This window comes from Gorilla gorilla, chromosome 13 (genome assembly GCF_029281585.2).
Source record: "Gorilla gorilla gorilla isolate KB3781 chromosome 13, NHGRI_mGorGor1-v2.1_pri, whole genome shotgun sequence".
NCBI lineage: Eukaryota > Metazoa > Chordata > Mammalia > Primates > Hominidae > Gorilla > Gorilla gorilla.
In genome coordinates this window covers 50,455,009-50,475,121 of record NC_073237.2, presented here as the reverse complement: position 1 = coordinate 50,475,121, position 20,113 = coordinate 50,455,009, and the positions used below count along the sequence as shown (strand labels likewise).

At 41.2% G+C, this 20,113-nt stretch overlaps 1 pseudogene; it reads left to right on the top strand.

The window, feature by feature from the left end:
- The first annotated feature begins 17,187 nt into the window (after positions 1 to 17,187).
- On the top strand, positions 17,188 to 18,924 carry LOC101145107 (pescadillo homolog; annotated as a pseudogene).
- The last annotated feature ends 1,189 nt before the right edge of the window (positions 18,925 to 20,113 follow it).

Below are 20,113 nucleotides of genomic sequence, written 5' to 3'. Positions count from 1 at the left end.
GGAGCATAGGAAATGTTCAATACATAGTTGCTGAATTAATTAATGAATGACTGTGTTCTATACAAACTATTTTAAAAGGCTTTCAAAGTCAGTTTTTGACATTTATTAAAATGAGAGACATGGTGAAATTTTAAGAATCTTCGTGGAATTGCAATGGTTAATTTTAAACTTTCTTTTCTTTTTGTAACTGTGAACAGAGAAGAAGCATGGTACAACTGAGAGAACACTGGAATAGGTGTTGGAAAACCTAGTCTTCAAGCCCTAAAACTGGGTTATTTTGTGACATGGAGCACATTAAGTTATCCTCTCAGGGTCTTGGTTTTCAGTTTTGTAAAGTGCGAAGAGCTGCAGTAGGTTACTTCAGCAATCCTTGCCCGTGCATTTCAAAATACCATAACTTTTATATTGTATAACCTGAAAAATTGGGATGAAAAGTGTTTGATGAAAGTGAGCAATAGGCAAATGATGTCCCATGTGCACCTCCACCCTTTTAAGGGCTCCTTCCCTTATGGAGTTGCCCTTCCTACCTGAGGTCCTTGCCCATCAAAACCTGCACTCATAAGGGGTTTGGTTTTACGTTAGCTATCAATTGCTGCATAACAAATTACCCTAAAACTTAGCAGCTTTAAACAACAAGCCCTTATACTCTCACTGTTTCTGTGGGCCAAGAATTTGGCACATCTTAACTGGGTGTCTTTGGCTCAGGGTCTCTCATGAGGTTGTCAATCAAGCTGTCAGCCAGGGCTGCAGTCATGTCAAGGTTTAACTGCAGCTGACAAATCTGATTCCAAGATCACTCATGTGCCCATTGCCAGGGCTCAGGTTCTGGCTATGTGGACCTCTCCATAGACTGCCTGAATGTCCTCATGACATGAGAATTGGTGTTCTGAGCGAGGAGAGTTTGAACATGCCCAAGATGAAAGCCACAGTTGTTACAGAAATAATCTTGGAAAAGACACTCCATCACTTCTGCCCTATTCTATTTCTCAGAATTGGGTCAACAAGCCCAGCATACACTCAAGGTAAGGGCATTAAACAAGGCAATACCAGCAGGCAAGGACCGGTGGGCCATCTTAGAGACTGCCTACCATAGCTCTCACTTACACACTACTATGAACCCTAGACATGTGGTTCATCAGGAGGTATTCATTTTAATTGGGAGATATTAGTCTCCCAATTAAAGAAGACATTAAACAAGGCAATACCAGGAGGCAAGGACTGCTGGGTCATCTTAGAGATTGCCTGCCACAGCTATCTCTTACACACTCGTACGAACTCTAGATATGTGGTTAGTCAGGAAGTATTTGTTTTAATTGGGACATATCAGTCTCTGTCCACTCAATGAGAAAATTCAAGCCTATTTGATGAAAGGCAGAAGTTAGCTAGTAAGGTAGAAATGAAGGTGGAATGGGAAGAGAAAGGATAGGGCTCACATTAGAAGGGAAACTGCGGCCATATATATTGAGTCCCATCACATGTTAATCATGGTGATGGGCACCCTGATGGCTTTGGCTGACCCAGCTCTCCCCATTTCTCACATATAACCTTGAGAATCACTGTAGAACGTGCTAAGAGTGCAACATGCTGAGCTAAGGAGAAACTGCCTGGAACAGCTTTGTTCCCATCCCTCCTAGAACATGATGTCCTACAACACTTTGGCCCAGTGATCCTAGTGTCCCCCCAGAGTATAAAAACTCAACACAGAATGCTTTGGAGATATCTCAGCTGCAGCATGATGTGGATCACATACAGATGAGACCCCATCTGCCCTGGGCAGCTTTTCTCAGCCTTGGGAAATGAGCATGTGGTGAATCTGAGGCTTCTGTTGTTCCTTGCTGTTTAATCCGTGAGTAAGAAAGTTGCTTTGCTTAGCTTGTATGAGAGTTCTGTCTCACCAGACTCATGTAAGTGCTAGAGTAACCCGTACATGGTGAACCTGTTTCATAACAGGGTCAGATAAAATTTAGTATTCCCTGAGATACAATATATTTGTTGTTGGCTAGTTCCTGCAAACTTCCATCACCCTACAAGGAGAATTAACTGAAAAAATTGTCTCAACCTATTGGAAGACCAGAGGCAGGATATCATAGTGAATGGAGCATGGGCCCCTTGTCACCTTGCAATTGTAGATGTGTCATTTAAACTCTCTAAATCTTAGTTTCCCCACCTGAAAAAAAAAGAACTGTGTCACTCAAACTATCTATCTCACAGATGTATGATGGAAATGAATAGTTATTTCTGAGAAAGTTCTTTACAAAATTTAGCACCATCCAAGGGAAGAAGATACTATGATTATGCAATTTTTCTCAGGCACAGTGAGAGAACTAACTCTTGACCTCTCTATATTTTACAACAAATATGTGCAAATGCTTAGACATTTACAGAAACCATGTTATTGCTAAAAATCATGAGCCTATCAAGGATGCTTTACTCATGAGGATTAACTAAATTATGCTATCAAAACAATCCCAAAATTGGAGCCACTTAAAATGACAAAACATTATTTCTTTCTCGTATTATATGTCCATCCCACATTGACTGAAGCTCTGCTCTGTGACATCATAATTTGATGGTGGGTCCTGAACTAGTGAAGCAGCCATTGGCCCAGCCAGCCTGGAGAGGTGAAAATAGAAACATACACACTGGCTTTTAGGCAGCCCAGAAGCCGCATAACCCATTCCCTCTTTCACTTCATTGTCCGAAGCAAGTCATACAGCCAAGACTAATTTCAGAGAGAGAAAGAAGTACAATCTTCCCACGTACCCATGAAGAGAGGGGCTCTGTGAGCATCAGGAGACAGCAATAATGTCTTCCACAGTGCCTTCTGAGAAAATAGAAGGTTTGTGTTTCCAAGCCACAGGAGACAATTAACCTGTAACAGAGTTCTAATCTGTGGGCAGGGCTTCTAATTTATGAATCATTTAAGATTATTTTTTTCTGCAATGAGCGATTACACCAAAATTATTTTTTATTAAAGAAAACACAGGGCCTATTAGGAAATGTTATCATCAACACTTCCTGCAGTGTGTCTCTAACTCATATTTCTGCAGAGAGAAGTCTGAAGTGGTGCTGCGGCGCCTGTGTGCATTCATCTGTGAATGTGTTCTTGGGACACTGGGAAGTGGAAACACGTGATTGGCTTAAGGTCAAGTTTAGTCAATGCTTATAAATTTCTCTTTGCAAGGTTAATGACTTAGCCCCTTCTAATTTAGCTGCACTGAAACTTGTTATAAATTTGTTAGTTCAGTTGCGTCTGTTTTAGGTCGGCCTTCAAATTGCAGGCTGCTCTCACTCCTTCCCCAAGCTTCCTCCTGTAAGGTTTCTTTGCACTACGTCAATCCAAATGAACACTGAATTTAGGCTTCATTAGTTCTGGCTTCTACTCCCAGCTCTTCCATTAGCTAACTGTATTGCTTTGGAAAAGTTGCTTTACCTCTCCAGGCCTTATCTGTAAAACAAGGGAGTTGGCAGGGAAAAGATCTTCTAGCTATAACTACGTGTGATTCTAAGTCATGCTGTGAAGGCAGATAGAGAATATGTTTGTTTCTTCCTCTTTTCTGAGTTTATCAACAACTCGAGGAGCTATCTCAGTGCGAGCTTGGCCTCCTAACATACAGCAAAATGCCTTTGAAGATCAGTCACATTTCAGCACCTCCCGATGCATTATTTCCTCGGTTCCCTCCTTGAGAGCATTGAAGTACAGACCTCAGCCATAAGGTGCAATTTGTATGCAGTGTACTTTTTAATACCCTTTTCCTTACTTAAAACAAAAAAAGTATACACACAGGTTGCAAAATATTCCTCTACTTATACTATCTTATGCTTTTAAGGGTTTTTGCTAGGATGATGATGTTGTGGATTTTAACCACAGGTTAAGTAACTGCTCTAGCTTTTAATTGCTCATCGTTCTTAACATTTTTATAGTCACATATGTAACATTCAATGGATTCAAACATTCTGGAGCACCAGCTAGGAAAACGGGGTCATATTCCTTTATATGGTTTTGTTGGTATGAGGCCATTGAAGAAATGATTTCAGTAGGAGAAAAGTGTTTCTCAGGTGCCCAACTATAAATAGCTTCCTAAAAAATGTATTTAAGGACAAGTTAATGTTTCGCTTGGAAATGCCTTCAGCATCTTAAAAATGTTAATCTCAGATTCACAGTCTTTTCTGGATTTTCTCAGCTCCAATGAGTAACTTGGAAATCCTAAAGATTTTGAAGTCGTGTACATTTTGATTAAAACCCTAGTTAGTCACCGAGTAACCTTGAGCAAGTTATGTAAATTCTCTGAGCCTCGGTTTCTTCATCAACAAAAATGGAAAGGTACCTATCTAATGAATCATTGTGATGGTAACTAAAAAGTAATCTGAGTATACATTATCCATGACAGATGACCAACATCTTCATTCCCACAAAACTGTTGGGATGAGGTTTGCGTTATGTATGTCAGTACCAAGCTTACATCAAAAGATTAGGTCAGACATTTAAAAAGCATGAAAAACAGGTATAAATTGGTTTAGGCAAATCTATCTCATAAGTAAAGAAAAAGATTATTTGAATTTTGTCAAAATTCAGCTGGAGTGTTGTAAGCTTCCTGGTGATCACTAAGTTAGTAATCTTCTCCTACGTTCTGCTTCATTCTTTGACTTTATTGTTTCAATGGGCTACACAGATCCAAAAGTGAGGATAGGAGACTTCTATTAGGCTGGCCAGCATGAAAAAATACTGCATATGCAACTCTTTTTATTTTATTTTATTTGAGACAGAGTCTCGCTGTGTCACCCAGGCTGGAGTACAGGGGCACAATCTCGGCTCACTGCAACATCCACCTCCCAAGTTCAAGCGATTCTCCTGCCTCAGCCTCCCAAGTTGCTGGGATTATAGGTGTGTGCCACCACACCCGGGTAATTTTTGTATTTTTAGTAGAGATGGGGTTTCACCATGTTGGCCAGGCTGGTCTCAATCTCCTGACCTCAAGTAATCCACCCACCTCAGGCTCCCAAAGTGCTGGGATTACAGGTGTGAGCCACCGCACTCGGTGTCTTTTTATAAATTTTATAAACAACTTTAGCAATCAAACATTTCTTCATCATTCAAATGACAACTCCAAGATATGTCCATCACCTGTTTATACCTATTATATCTGAATTAAGCCATACATCTTTTTATACTTTCAGTATTTTTAAGTAGAAATCTTGAGAAAATACTCAACAAAAGGAAATTATGCTGTACTGGAGTTCTATCTGTACTTCAACTTAGCATCTATAAAATGTTCTTTCTTGTTATCCACTGATCAGTTTATAATTCAATTTTGTTTTTATTCTATGCCTATGGTTCTTTCCTAATTTTTTTTTTAACTTTAACAATTTTCTGAGGAAAAGAACCAAGCTCACTTTTCCGAAGTTTCAGGTCTTTATAAAAAGCTCAATTTAGGTACTATTTCTGAGTTTCTCTTCATTCCCATGCATTAAGATTTCTTGATTTCTTCCTTCAAAAACAGTTGTCCCTCTTTCTTTTTTTTTCTTTTTTTTTTTTTTGGCTCCTCTTCCCAAATTCAGTTTTATTTTCTCAGGCCCCAAAGAACACAGAACCTTAGAGCTAGAAGAGATCTCACATACTATCTAGTCTTCCTGCTACAGATAAAGAAAGCAAGGCCCTGAGAAATTACATGAACTATCTTCTAGCTCCCAATCCTTTTCAGTATGAACCCCTCTTGACCCCCCTTCTTCCTGTCAAAATAGAAGAAAGAAGAAAGAAAAAATTGGTTGTTTTAACTTGGGCAAGTAATTTTGATTCTTCGAATTATTTTCTTATCTACGAAATGTGGGTGTTTGGGTTGATGGGCAACATGAAGAGGAGTCTGGGGAAATTAGATACATGGCCTATGAATCCTTTTCCAAGTTATAAAACCTACGATTAAGGTATAATGGAGTCATTTAATCTATCTACCAGGAAGTGGAGGGATCTGACAGGCTTATTTCCTTTCTTCCCAATGCCACCTTACAGCTGTGGTCTTGTGGTAATATGGCTGCTACAGTTAGAAACCAAAATTAGAAACCAAGCAACCACAAGAGGAAAGGCTCTGGAACAATTCTAGGCCCTGACCCAGCATTTCCAACCAAAGACACTGCAGGCGTCCACGCTTTGCTGCACATATGGTCTCTAGTCTGCAGCTCTATGAACAGTGGGCAATCTCCACATACCTCACATGCATACCTAGAAACCTTCATGCTCACTTAACTGAGACTTTTCAACAAATCTTAGAGAAAAAGAAAACTAGATAACCAGTTACTTAACTACGGACTATAACTCAACTCATAGCAGAGTATCATCAACAGTTCTGCTGCCATGATCCACCATCAGAGAAATACTCGTTTTTCATCAGAACCGCTGATACGAGCTTCTCTGACATTGAGCTATGGATTTTATTGTTATTTTAAAGAGAAATTATTGTCAAGCACATGAATTTTATAACATCTGTTTTCATTCTGAAATCCTTTTTCCCAAAGAAGTTTCCTTTTTTTCTCAAAGAAGTAAGAATTACCATAGAAGACCCAAGAATTCTAAAAACTTCACAAACTTATACATAAAAATTAAACAAGTTGTCAAAGTCATGGATTTGGGGGTGAAAGGGAGGAGGTTGCAAACTACTCATACTGATGACCTAGCCTTAGGAACACCAAAAGAGAAAAGTACCCACTGGATTCTTCTCTTCCTATCCAATTGTATAATAACATAGAGATAAATTCCAAGATTCACTTCCGTTTAGAATTCTTTCATGATGATTCCCAGGTTGTCTGAGGTATAAACCATTATGTTCATCCCCCAGAGAGCCACAAGGAATTAGAAAAATACATCAGATCCCTGGAGTCAAGAACTCTTAGCCTTTTACCCACAAATGACACTCAGCTGGGTCAATAATACTTGCTTTCTAAAAAAATACAGGGATGTGATATTACTCCTTTATTAAAACAACCTTTTGAGCTGGCCTGTTTATGTGATTTTTTTTTAAAAAACAGTGTGTTGGTGAATTATGTTACAATTAGTGAAATTTCAGGAAGGAAACCACTCAGGACTCATATTTTATGACTGTGTCACTTGAAATATTATGGCTAGAGTCTGATTTATCAACAATCTGCTAGAGGGATGATATTCTTCTTCTGTATTTTTAAGAGTGCAAAAGGAAGACTTGAGTAGTTATTATGTGGCCAGCAACTGATTTATATTGCTTCCCATTGCAGTCAAATAATCTTGAGCAAAAAGGGGGGAAAGGGTAATTGTAACAGTACAACCTCACTGTAAAACATAGAGTGTTCTCTTTATACGGAGTTTCTCAATGTGAAGTTTTGTGTGACATTTAATATTGTGGCTGGACTTTCATGTCAGCTGAAATCAAAATTCTCACGTAATTACAAAAGGTACATCCTGTGGTTCTCAAGCCACAAAATGATGGCCTAGAACAGAAGGGAAAATATACCTGGGGGATGGGAATGTGTGAAATCCTTGCTTTTTTTTTTTTTTTTATCATAGCTAACAAGCAAAAGAAACACCCCAGCGCCCATGGTTTTGACTCAAACATGTAATGTGTGGGTTCAGAGGATGCTACCGAAATCCCACTTATGCCTGTTGCCGATCATGTTTCTCTAATGGTATGTTTTAGACATAGAGCTCTATGACTAGGGACAAGCTTAACTCAAACTACACTGAGGTTTGGAAGAACATGCCTGCCAGGAGCCTAATGTACTTAATACAACAGGGCTGGGTCAAGAAAGTGTCATTTGGTATTGCTACAACGATAGGAGGCACAGGCTATTTTAAGAACAATATGGTTTGGGGTGATCTCTGTGAAGTTTATGAGTAGTCAGAGAAGAGAACATAAAACTTGCTCTACACATGTAATTAAAATACAGGGTAACTAAATTCATGTGCAAGTAATAGGAGAGCAGAGTGGAGCCAGGGGATCATAATCAGCATCCTGGTTGAAGTGAAAAGCAATTTGTGGTGGCGCTTTCAAATTCCTACTTTAGTGGACAGATTTGGAAAGCTCACGTATAGTCTTCCTGGCTGGGTGGGTTTACTATCATAGCCCTTTCATTTTAAAAATGTCTCTAAAAATAGCAGTTGGGTTTGGTTTTGTTTTTTTTCTCCAGGAGAAATCACACCATTTTATAAACAAATCACTGTTTCATAGAAGCAAACATCTAACAGCTAAGCTGCACAGTAATTGGTGTTTCTATTCTCCTTCCATGTGGGGTGGGGAAGGTTACTGGGCCTGAAACTCCAGCATTCAGAGATGGCCTCCCACACTTCCATGGGGCCTATCAAATTCCAAAGCGTATTCTACATGTGGATTTGTGAAATAGAGACAATAGAGTTGGGGAGGAGACTTTACGAAATAACAGATATTACTAACTACCCTGCAGTTGGCTATTCTGTGGTCCAAACATCTGTATGATGGGCTGAATTATTCACTTTGTCCTGGAATATCAGGAGCCACCCATCCCTCCTGGCCAGATGGGGCAGTTGGGATGGCTTAGACTGTTAACCATGCACCATGCTACTACAAATTGGCCGGCTGCCTACGTGACCAAGACTTGGCTCCACACAGAAACGTTCAACTGTTATTCCTAATAAGCCCTATAAAACAGACCCCAAACAGCCACAGACCAGATTTATAAGGTGGTTGGGGCCGGGGAGATAGTAGGATTTGAAGAGATCGTGAAAGAACAAAAGATCTTCCACATGGGTTTGGATTATAAGTGATCTGTAAAAAGAACAATCATGCACAAAATACTATCTGTGGACCATGGCCTCCAGAATGTCAACATCTAAACCATACATGCATATTTTGGGGAAAACTATCTCTCTTGTTTTTAAGTGAATTGTTAGCTTGTACCATGAACTATATCAACTTGCAGAACATTAAAGTGAAAAGGGTATTAGACCCCATCTTAATTAATGTCATCATTTTCCCTTAAGGGGAAAAATGTCCAAAGACACAGCACAGTCAACTTTTAATACTGTGGACCAATCCTGTGTTCTGGAGATAGAGCATAAATGTGAAGAGACAAGCATGGGCTCTGGATCAGACAGATTCGGCATGGTGTCCCATCTCTGCCACATTCTAGACACTACTTCCCCTCTTAGAGTCTCTGCGTCTATGCCTCCTAGGTCAGAATAAGATCAGATCGAGGTCAGCAATGGCTGCCTCTCTCTAAATGTGGCACTAGCCCCTGCTCAGGCAGCATTCATAACAAGAAGAGTGTTTGCAATAGGTAAGATGAGAAGATTCCAAGAAAAAAAAATAACTTTTAATGGATTGGCAGAAAAAGAAAAAAAAAAATCCATCAAATATTCTGGTGCTTAAGTTTTCCCTAGATCCCTGGGGCTTCTAGAGCCTACCTTCCAGGACCCATTGGGGCAAAGAGAGACTGAGGTGGTGGGATTCCAGGACACTCCTACCCACCTCTACTCCCACCTTCAACTAGAGCAGCTTTGCGTCTTTCTCTTTCACATATTGGGCTCCTCAGCTGTACCCCATTAAGAAATACGTACGTTTATGTACATGTCAATTATCCTCCCACCTTCACTCAAAATGCTCGTGGTGAGAACAGCACAGAACTGAATATAAAATAGCTGGGCAGTCTCAGGCAAGTCATTTGCCATCTCTGGACCTTGTACATCTTATCCCTAAAATGGGAGGTTTGGATCAACGACTCCTCAGGTCTCCTTCTGGTGCTAACAGCCTCCCCTCCACCTGTCCTCCCCGTAATGTGCAGCCACCAGCATAGTGAGAGGAGGCATTTTCCTTTCCCTTTCCTGGTGCAGAGAAGCCATTCTCCTTCCCAGCGAACACATTAGACTTGGGCACGAGCCACTCCCCTTCTTCTTTTTCTTCATTTGAAGTTCCAACTTCTCCTAGGATAACAAGCCTCTCCAATCTGACTGACTTAAAAAACCTTTTCTGTCACTCACTTCTTCATGCTAGGGTGAAGTTTTTCTGCGCACCTCTTTCCCTCCCCTCAAGGGTTGTGAAGAAAGGGATGAGAGGAGTTCTTGTTTCTCGCTCTTTCTTTTTGTTTTGGTTTTTTGTTTGTTTTTGTTTTCTGTTTGTTTGTTTGTTTGTTTGAGACAGTCTCACTGTCACCCAAGCTGGAGTGCAGTGGCATGATCTCAGTTCACTGCAACCTCCGCCTCCTGGATTCAAGTGATTCTCCTGCCTCAGCCTTCTGAGTAGCTGGGATTATAGGCGCCCACCACCACACCTGGCTGATTTTTGTAGTTTTAGTAGAGACAGGGTTTCACCATGTTGGCCAGGCTGGTCTCGAACTCCTGACCTCAGGTGATACGGCCGCCTAGGCCTCCCAAAGTGCTGGGATTACAGGCATGAGTCACCACGCCCAGCATTTCTCACTCTTTTTGACTTGCCCTAGTCTGTCTAATATTGTCCTAGCAAAGAGAAAAGGAAGCGGGGCTAACTCAGTGTGTTGGGGAGACAAGCGGTTTTAAGCAATCCTGACTACACTTGCCATAAAATGCCAGCTGTCCATGTTTGTTGAACTCTGAGACTTGAATAATATTGTGCACTTTATCTTTATGGCCTCTTTTATGCTAACAGGCCTAGGGGTAGCAAAAAAGGGCAATGTACTGTAGTCTGCTAAAAGCTTTGCCGTTTGATTGCTTCATAATTTCACCATTCATCTAATTTGGAGTGCACATTCATGCAACAAACCTGTCTGACACCCTTAACAAGCTCTTTGGTACAGACCGGAACAATCTCCCATAATGTAAACAACCTTCTCCTTCGGCAGAGAAAGAAAACACACAACAGGTTTTTAACACTTGCAGAAGTAATTGCCTTGGACTTTCCCACCCCTGGTATTGGATTTCTCAAGTCCCAGGACTCTTCATCAAGGCATATCTTTTAAAACATTTTCCCCCTATTCTTTCTTCAAAGCAATTCCATACACATTTTCTTAACACCTTCTATGCATAAGCCCCCACACTAGGAAATGCAAGCTATGGGACCCTCTGTAAGATCTGGGCTTTGCTTCCTGGAGAAAGGCCCTTCTGTAGTAAAGAGAGTACATGCTTTAGAGTATGACAAATGTTGTTTTGACTTTGAGTCTTCCACTTGGTAGCTGTGTGACCCGGGCAAGTTAATCATTTTCTTCCAGCCACATTTTCTCATTTCCAAAATGAGGCCTAGATATTAGCTGCTATAGATTGGGGGACACCAAAAAGGATGTTAAATGTATGTGTATACACATAATTAATAATATAAAGTGAATTAAATACATTTAAGTGTCATCTACTCTCTGCTCACCCAGCCTACAATTTCCTATCTCAATTCCTTGAATCAGCCACCTTTTATTTATTCACATACAAATACACACAAACACCAAAGGAAAGAGAGAGTAAGGGAGAGGAAAAGAGTTGTGGATTTCATTTCGCATCTTCAGCTGCTTCCCTTAGGATAAAGACCTTTCCTCAATTAATGAAATTTTCTAATTTGCACAATGTAATAGCTGACACAATTGAATTGAAGAAAGGATAGAGAGTAGACCATGCCACATTTCCCTCAATCTGTAGAAACATTTAAAGGTCTATAAGAATTGAAATGATTTAAATTGAAGAAAATTCTCAAAAGGGATCTAACAAGTCACAAGAAGGAAATCTGGGGGCTGCCATATCAAAAATGACAATGAACATTGTGATTTAAAGTTGAAAATAAGCTTGATTTTTTTTTTTTTTTTACTGCTTTGACAAGATTGACTATTGGCTTTGATGTCATATTAAAAAAATTCTACAATAAAAATTCCATAAGAGTTATGGGACCATTTCTTAATTATAACCATCAAAAGTAGGTAAACAAGGCAAGCACCTTCTTTCTAAATGAGTGAGTAGAAAAGCTAATGACAGATAACATTTAAAACATAAGGACCTGAAGAACTTATTTACCTTCTCTTTTATGAAAGAGTTCAAGAGTGATGAGATAACGAGTGAGATAATGAGATGTGAAATGGATAAATTATAGGAAGGTAAAAAATGGCTAAAGCATTGTAGAGAAAAAAACAATATATTCTAATTAGCTGAGCCTGGAAGTTGGCATTTAAGGGAAGCTAAGGAGCTTATACGGTTATTTATTTGGGTTTTTCATTTTGTTTTGTTTTAGATATGCTGAAGACTGCAATTTATAAAATTATGTGTCTGTCACTCCTACCAAACCATGAGGTCCTGGGGAGAAATGAGACACTATAATGAACCAGGGTCTTCAACTAGGCCCAGCCTACAGGATGCATTTAGTGATGATGATGACAAAGACAACAATGATAGCAATAAAAAAAAAAAAAAAAAGGATAGCTAGTGCAACTGGAATAACAGTTAACATGTATTCAGCTCCTACTGTGGCCCCAGACACATTTCTAAGAATTGTATATGATGTATATACATATGTATATACATACATCCTAATTAAATACTTAGGTGATCCTCAGTAGAGACAATATTAGTTTTCCAACACATTTGCAGAATATCTTCTTTTTTTTTTTTTTTTTAGAGACAGAGTCTTTCTCTGTCCCCCACGCTGAAGTGCAGTGGTGCAATCACAGCTCACTGCAGCCTGGAACTCCTGGACCAAGAGATCCTCCCACTTCAGCCTCCTAAGTAGCTGAGACTACAGGCATGCACCACCATGCCTGGCTAATTTATTATTTTTTGGTTTGTTTGGTTTGAGACAGGGTCTCGCTCTGTGGCCCAGGCTAAAGTGCAGTGGTATGATCTTGGCTCACTGCAACCTCCACCTCCCGGGCTCAAGTGATCATCCCATCTCAGCCTCCTGAGCAGCTGGAGCTACAGCGCACCACCATGCCCTGCTAATGTTTCTATTTCCAGTAGAGACAGGGTTTCGCCATGTTGCCCAGGCTGGTCTGGAACTCCTGGGTTCCAGCAATCTGCCCCGCTCAGCCTCCCAAAGTGTTGCAAAGTGCTGGGATTACAGGTGTGAGCCACCACGGCCAGCCTCTTTTTGTTCTTAATAATTCATGATTCCTCGTCAGTCCACCCTTCAAAGAGCCATGGCTGTCTAACTCAGATTACAGAAAGTCTTACGGGACAGAAGACCATGGCTCAAAGAGGATATCCCTGCCAGAGGAGAAGAAAAAGCTAGTCTGTTCAGCCCTGAAGACTGTGAAGCCAAAACTTCAATGGGGGCTATCTGTGAATAGAGGGATTGTGTGCAATTTTACTTCTCTCTTGTGTACTTACTTATATATGCCTATATGAAACAAGGAACATGTATTACTTCTAAAATAAGTAAAGAAAGACATTATGGAGCCATTTTTTAAAGAGAATGATATGCTACAGTCCATGAAATGAATTTCAATCAACAATAAAATAGTTAATGCTAAGACACATTACAATCAGTATTACAAAAGAAAAACAAGAAGCAATGTCATTATGAACACTGAGTGTCACTTGAGATTTCTGTCTAGTTTGAGGCCTGAATGCTCTGAGCCCTGAAAATAATAATAAAAATGATTTTGAGAAAGTAAAACAGGACCTCTCTTGAAAGGTTAAGAAAGCTGGGATGAAAGAAGAATTGAGGGACAATTTATCGACAAATTCAAATTGTCATAAAAATGATATTGACCAGCTGTTCACCACCTCCATTTAGGACAAAACAAGACAAACATAAATCAAATTGCCATGAGTTTGTTGTTCAACAGTAAAACAACCTTCTCAAACATAAATGTGATAGATACTGAAATTCATAGCTCTTTATCCCTGGAAATACTTCAAACGAATATACATGGGCAACTCTTGAGGGTCTGCATATACAGTTTTGCACAGAAGCTAGACAAGTTACATTCTTGCAAGTCTAACATCACTCTAATCCAATGGATTTAAACTATTTGAACCATGATGAGAGGCCTTCATGTAGTGCTGTATATAAAACAAAGTTTCTCCTGTTGTATTTAAGTTAACTCAACTGTAACCACACTAACACCCAACTTATGAAACAGTTGACCAAAATTTAGGCTTCTCCAGAATATTTTCTCTAAAAGAAACTTTGCAGCAGAAAGATTTTAGAATAATATTTGACCTCCACTTAGGTTTTCTCTCTTGCTAGACTATAATGAGAACTGGAATTATAATTGGACATGATGGAGTCATTCAACTTGAACCCATTAAATTGATGATGCCAAAACTGTGGTATTCTGGTTCCTTGGGGAGGAAAGGGGGTGTAAATTAAAAGAACATCTACGTTCCTGTGCCAATAAACTCAATAAACCTAGTTTCCTGTGTTTTATATTTATTATATTTAATATTTATGCAATGATTTTTCATTAAACATACCACAACAGGCCAAATATATATATGTGATACTTTACAGCACTCAAACTTTTCTATCTGTGCCCTTACCTGATCCTTGCAACAACATTAAGCAGGCTCCAAATTTTATCATTTTAATGATTCTGGAACGAAAGTTCAGAAAAGTTAAGTGATTGGCTCACGTTTATTCAGCTAGTAAGCATTAAAGATTAAACTGGGGTCATATGACTAATCCTTCAAGTCTCTTTCTGTTTCACCATTCTTCTTTACGTTCTCCATTCTTTAGAAGTTCACAGTATAGTTGGTGACACACAGTTAAAATGGTAAAGAGTATTAATATGAAAATAACCCCATGAGGCAATGCAAAAGTCACAGGAACCCATATAATCAAAGAGCGAGATTGTGGCATAAGTTACAAGGCCTGCTAGAATCTAGACAACAAAGAAATCATGGTGACCAGAGGAGGCAAAGATTGATTAAGAAATGACGTCATATGCTAAAGTACGAATAAAGTTTTTTAGACTAAGAAGGGAAGGAAAAACATTTCAGTTAAAGAGAATGGCAGAAGCACTAAGTGGGAACCTCAGTGGTAGCTTCAGAGGACTATGAAGAGATTAGCTGTAGTGCAGGGTCCACACAGAGTCAGGATGATGTATGGCAGGATCTGGGAGAACCTTGAATAGGGTAGAATTAATATTGACTAAATATCATTTTACTCTAGGCACTTTATAAGCCTGACATCATCTATTTCTGAAATACTCTCAGGGTAATTACCATCCCTATTTTCCAGATGAGAAAATTGATATTTCAGCCATGTTAAGTGGTTTGTCCAAAATCCTGTAGCTACCAGTGTGAATTACCAAAAAATGGTCACAATTTCCTGTCCTAGAAAGCATTCCCCTTTTCAACATGCTTTGCCTCTTATCCCAAACAGAAATGTAGACTATGTCTCCAACCCTTGACTCAGGACTGGACTTGTGATAGAAATGTGTCAGGAGTAGCATGGTTGCCAAGGCTAGGACCTAAGACACCTTGCAACATAGGTTTTTGTCAACTGGGAATGCAGCAGCCCTGTGAGCACAAAGCAGCTGGCCTAGACTCCTGGAGGATGAGAGGCCACATGAAGGAGAACCTCAGTGCTACAGCCAAGAGCCAGCAGATACTGCCAGAAATGAGTGGCACTTACATCCATCTGGAATTTTCCAATTGACCATCCCTCCAGCTAACTGCAGCTGCATCAGTAAGACTGAGTGAGACTGGCAGAGGAAACACCCAGCCAACATCCAGGATCATGAGAAGTCATCATTCTTATTTTCAGGTATTTCTTTTTTTTTTTTATAGCAGCATGATTTATAATCCTTTGGGTATATCCCCAGTAATGGGATGGCTGGGTCAAATGGTATTTCTAGTTCTAGATACCTGAGGAATCACCACACTGTCTTCCACAATGGTTGAACTAGTTTACAGTCCCACCAACAGTGTAAAAGTGTTCCTATTTCTCCACATCCTCTCCGGCACCTGTTGTTTCCTGACTTTTTTTTTATTATTATACTTTAAAGTTTAGGGTACATGTGCACAATGTGCAGGTTTGTTACATATGTATGCATGTGCCATGTTGGTATGCTGCACCCATTAACTCATCATTTAGCATTAGGTATGTCTCCTAATGCTATCCCTCCCCCCTCCTCCCACCCCACAACATTCCCCGGTGTGTGATGTTCCCCTTCCTGTATCCATGTGTTCTCATTGTTCAATTCCCACCTATGAGTGAGAACATGCGGTGTTTGGTTTTTGTCCTTGCAATAGTTTGCTGAGAATGATGGTTTCCAGCTTCATCCATGTCCCTACAAAGGACATGAACTCTTCATTTTTTATGGCTGCATAGTATTCCATGGTGTATATGTGCCACATTTTCTTCATCCAGTCTATCCTTGTTGGACATTTGGGTTGGTTCCAAGTCTTTGCTATTGTGAATAGTGCTGCAATAAACATATGTGTGCATGTGTCTTTATAGCAGCATGATTTATAATCCTTTGGGTATACACCTAGTAATGGGATGGCTGGGTCAAATGGTATTTCTAGTTCTAGATCCCTGAGGAATCTCCACACCGACTTCCACAATGGTTGAACTAGTTTACAGTCCCACCAACAGTGTAAAAGTGTTCCTATTTCTCCACATCCTCTCCAGCACCTGTTGTTTCCTGACTTTTTAATGATTGCCATTCTAACTGGTGTGAGATGCTATCTCATTGTGGTTTTGATTTGCATTTCTCTGATGGCCAGTGATGATGAGCATTTTTTCATGTGTTTTTTAGCTGCATAAATGTCTTCTTTTGAGAAGTGCCTGTTCACATCCTTTGCCCACTTTTTGATGGGGTTGTTTTTTTCTTGTAAATTTGTTTGAGTTCATTGTAGATTCTGGATATTAGCCCTTTGTCAGATGACTAGGTTGCGAAAATTTTCTCACATTCTGTAGTTTGCCTGTTCACTCTGATGGTAGTTTCTTTCTAAGCTTGATTCTTTCTATCATATGACACCACTAGTGAAATTGAAAAATTTCCAGTTATTAATTGGGAGCTATTTAAAGTATTTGAGCTAGAGAAAGAAATGAAGAGAATACTATTCTAAACAATGAAGTTGGCATTCTAAACTTGCAGAGAAGAAAGTTGAGGTATTTAGTAATTATAACAACTTGGGTTTTAGTTACTGAGTATCATAAAGGTGGTTTGAATTGAGAAGGCAACTTTCCCACCTACTAATTTCTCTCTCTCTTTGTTAGTAATAAAAACCTCGTCAGGAAGAAGTGGCGCTGTCTGTCCGTGCAGCTCTAGTCATCTCCTCAACGTGGAGCCATGGGAGGCCTTGGGAAGAAGAACTATGAAAGAGGCTCAGCCACCAACTACATCACCCAGAATAAAGCCCAGAAGAAGCTCCAGCTAAGCCTGGCTGACTTTAGGCAGTTGTGCATTCTGAAGGGCATTTATCCCCATGAACTCAAACACAAGAAGAAGGTTAACAAACGTTCTACAGCAGCCCAAACTTTTTACCTTATCAAAGACATCAGGTTTCTACTCCATGAACCCATCGTCAACAAGTTCTGGGAATACAAGGTGTTAGTCCGGAAGCTCCTGAAGGTCTATGGGAAGAGCAAGTGTAAACACTGTAGAGCATCTAAAGGACAATAAGCCCAACTACAAACTTGACTACATCATCAAGGAATGGTACCCTACATTCATTGATGCCCTGCAAGACCTTGACAACGCCCTTTCCATGTGCTTCCTCTTTTCCACCTTCCCACAGACTGGCAAGGGTCATGTGCAGACCATTCACCACGGAGTTCATGCACTACATCATCGCTGCTAGTGCCCTGCCACAAGGTCTTCCTGTCCATCAAAGGCATTTACTACCAGGTCAAGGTCCTGGGACAGCCCATCATGTCAATCACCACTTATGCCTTCTCCCATGACCACCCAACAGACATGGACTACAGGGTCATGGCCACCTTCACCGAGTTCTACAGCACCCTGCTGGGCTTCATCAACTTCCACCTCTACCAGTAGCTCAACCTCCACTACCCACTGAAGCTCGAGGGTCAGGCCCAAGAAGAGGAAAGGCCAGTGAGCGCACCCATGCGTTGGACTCTGAGATCTCCATGGAGAAAATGGCTGCCCTCACTGCCAGCCTGGCCCGCGTGGTGGTGCATGCCACAGAGGAGGAGCCTGAGGTGGATGAGTTTCCTGCCAATGGGGAGAATGTCAGCACAGGAGGAAGACCGCAGGAAGGAGCTGGAGGGGCAGGAGAAGCACAAGAAGCTTTCTGAGGGCCTAAAGTTCTTCCTGAACCGAGGGGTGCCCTGTGAAGCCCTGGCCTTCGTCATCAGTTTTTGGGGGGAAGTGTCCTGGGACAAGTCTTTGTGCATCGGGGCCACCTATGACATCACGGACTCCTGCATCACCCACCAGATTGTCGACTGGCCTGGGCACCAGACCTCCATCATTGGCAGGTGCTACATGCAGCCCCAGTGGGTGACTGACTCGGTGAACGCTAGGCTTCTCCTCCTCATGGCAGAGTACTTCCCTGGGGTGCAGCTGCCCCCACACCTTTCACCTTTTGTGACCAAGGAAGGAGATTACATCCCACCTGAAAAACTGAGGCTGCTGGCTCTGCAGCAGGGAGAGGACCCAGGAATCCTGAATGCATCAGAAGAAGAAGAGAAAGAGGACAATAACAATGAAAATGATGGTGATGAAGGGGGAGAAAATGAAGAGGAGGAGGAGGAGAAAGATGCAGAGGCTGGTTCAAAAAAGGAGGAAGAGGCCCAGCTGGCAGCCCTGGAGGAGCAGAGAATGAAGGGGAAGACAGGCACCTTGAAGGTGGAGGATGAGCAGTGGCTAGCCCAGGAGGAGGAGAGCGAGGCCAAGCACCTGGCCATTATGATGATGAGGAAGTGGGAGAAGTACCTGTACCAGAAGATCATGTTTGGCAAGAGGCGAAAAATCCGAGAGGCCAACAAGCTGGTGGAGAAGCGGAAAGCCCACGATGAGGTGGTGAGATCTGAGAAGAAGGCCAAGAAGGCAAGGCTGGAGTGAGTGCCGGTGGCCCCTCACAGGGCTGAGGCCAGCTCCTGGCAGCTGGACGTGGCAGAAGCAGGCCAGAGGACCTAAGTGTGATGGACATAGTCGCTTCTCTCCTCCTCCTTTCTCCAGCCAGCCCTGACCCCTCATGCTCTCTGACTGGGCCGGTGGGCAGCCCTGGCCTCTCTTGGATGGAGCTGCCCTGCTGGTGCCTAGGCAAAGAAGAGGCCTCTGTGCCCAGCCTGATTCTGTGCTCCCAGGAGCCAGTGACAGGAGGTGCAGGGGCCCACCCAACCCCTTACCTGTTGCCCCCATTCACCCTGGCTTTCCACAGCCCCCTCCCACACAGTTGGACCCATGATTCTCAGGGTTCTGTGATGGGGTGAGGGTGGGGGGAGCATTTGTTATTAGATGACTGGATTTTGTGCCAAAAAAGAAAAAGAAAAAAAACCTCAACATTTTCTGATGACATGGGCCATAGGAATAAAAGCTACATTTCCAGACCTCCCTTGTAGATAGCAATAGCCATCAGACTAAGTTCTGGCAATTAAATCATAGCAACAGTGTTAGACAGGAACATTTTTGCCTCATTTCCTTGTACTTTAATAGCACTTCCAGCCTGAAATACAGATATAAAGGCACATCCTCTGCCACCATCCTGGATCAGGAAGATAAGAACCACACATTAGATACAGTAGTGTTGAAAGATGCCTGCATCCCTGATGACCCCATGGTGCCACCATGCCGATCCTTCTACCTTTGCATTATTTTTGTGAAAAAGTGAACTATAATATTATCTTGATGAGACTACCATAATTTTGGAGTTTTTGTCACATTCAACTCAGCAGATAAATTGGTAATTGGTGCAGGAAAATTCTAGGAAGGAAGCATCAGAGGATTTGGTTCTCCCCAGGTACAGGAGACAAAGATGATGTCCAAAAATGAGAGAACTTTTTAGCCTGGATAATTCAAAACACTATAGTATTTTCCCTTTTATGTATTCAGTTCCCACTCCTCCCCTTAGCCAACCAACACATCAGGGAGTCTTTGAATCATGGGAATTTATGCAGTCTTCTCATTCTGTAGTTTGAACCCCAGGAGTACCAAGTCACACTAGTTGCCCATTCCAAAATGCAGCCAAGTAGGAAGAAATTCATAGTATGAGTAGAATGGCCATAAAAAAAAAGATTGGCCAAGATCAACA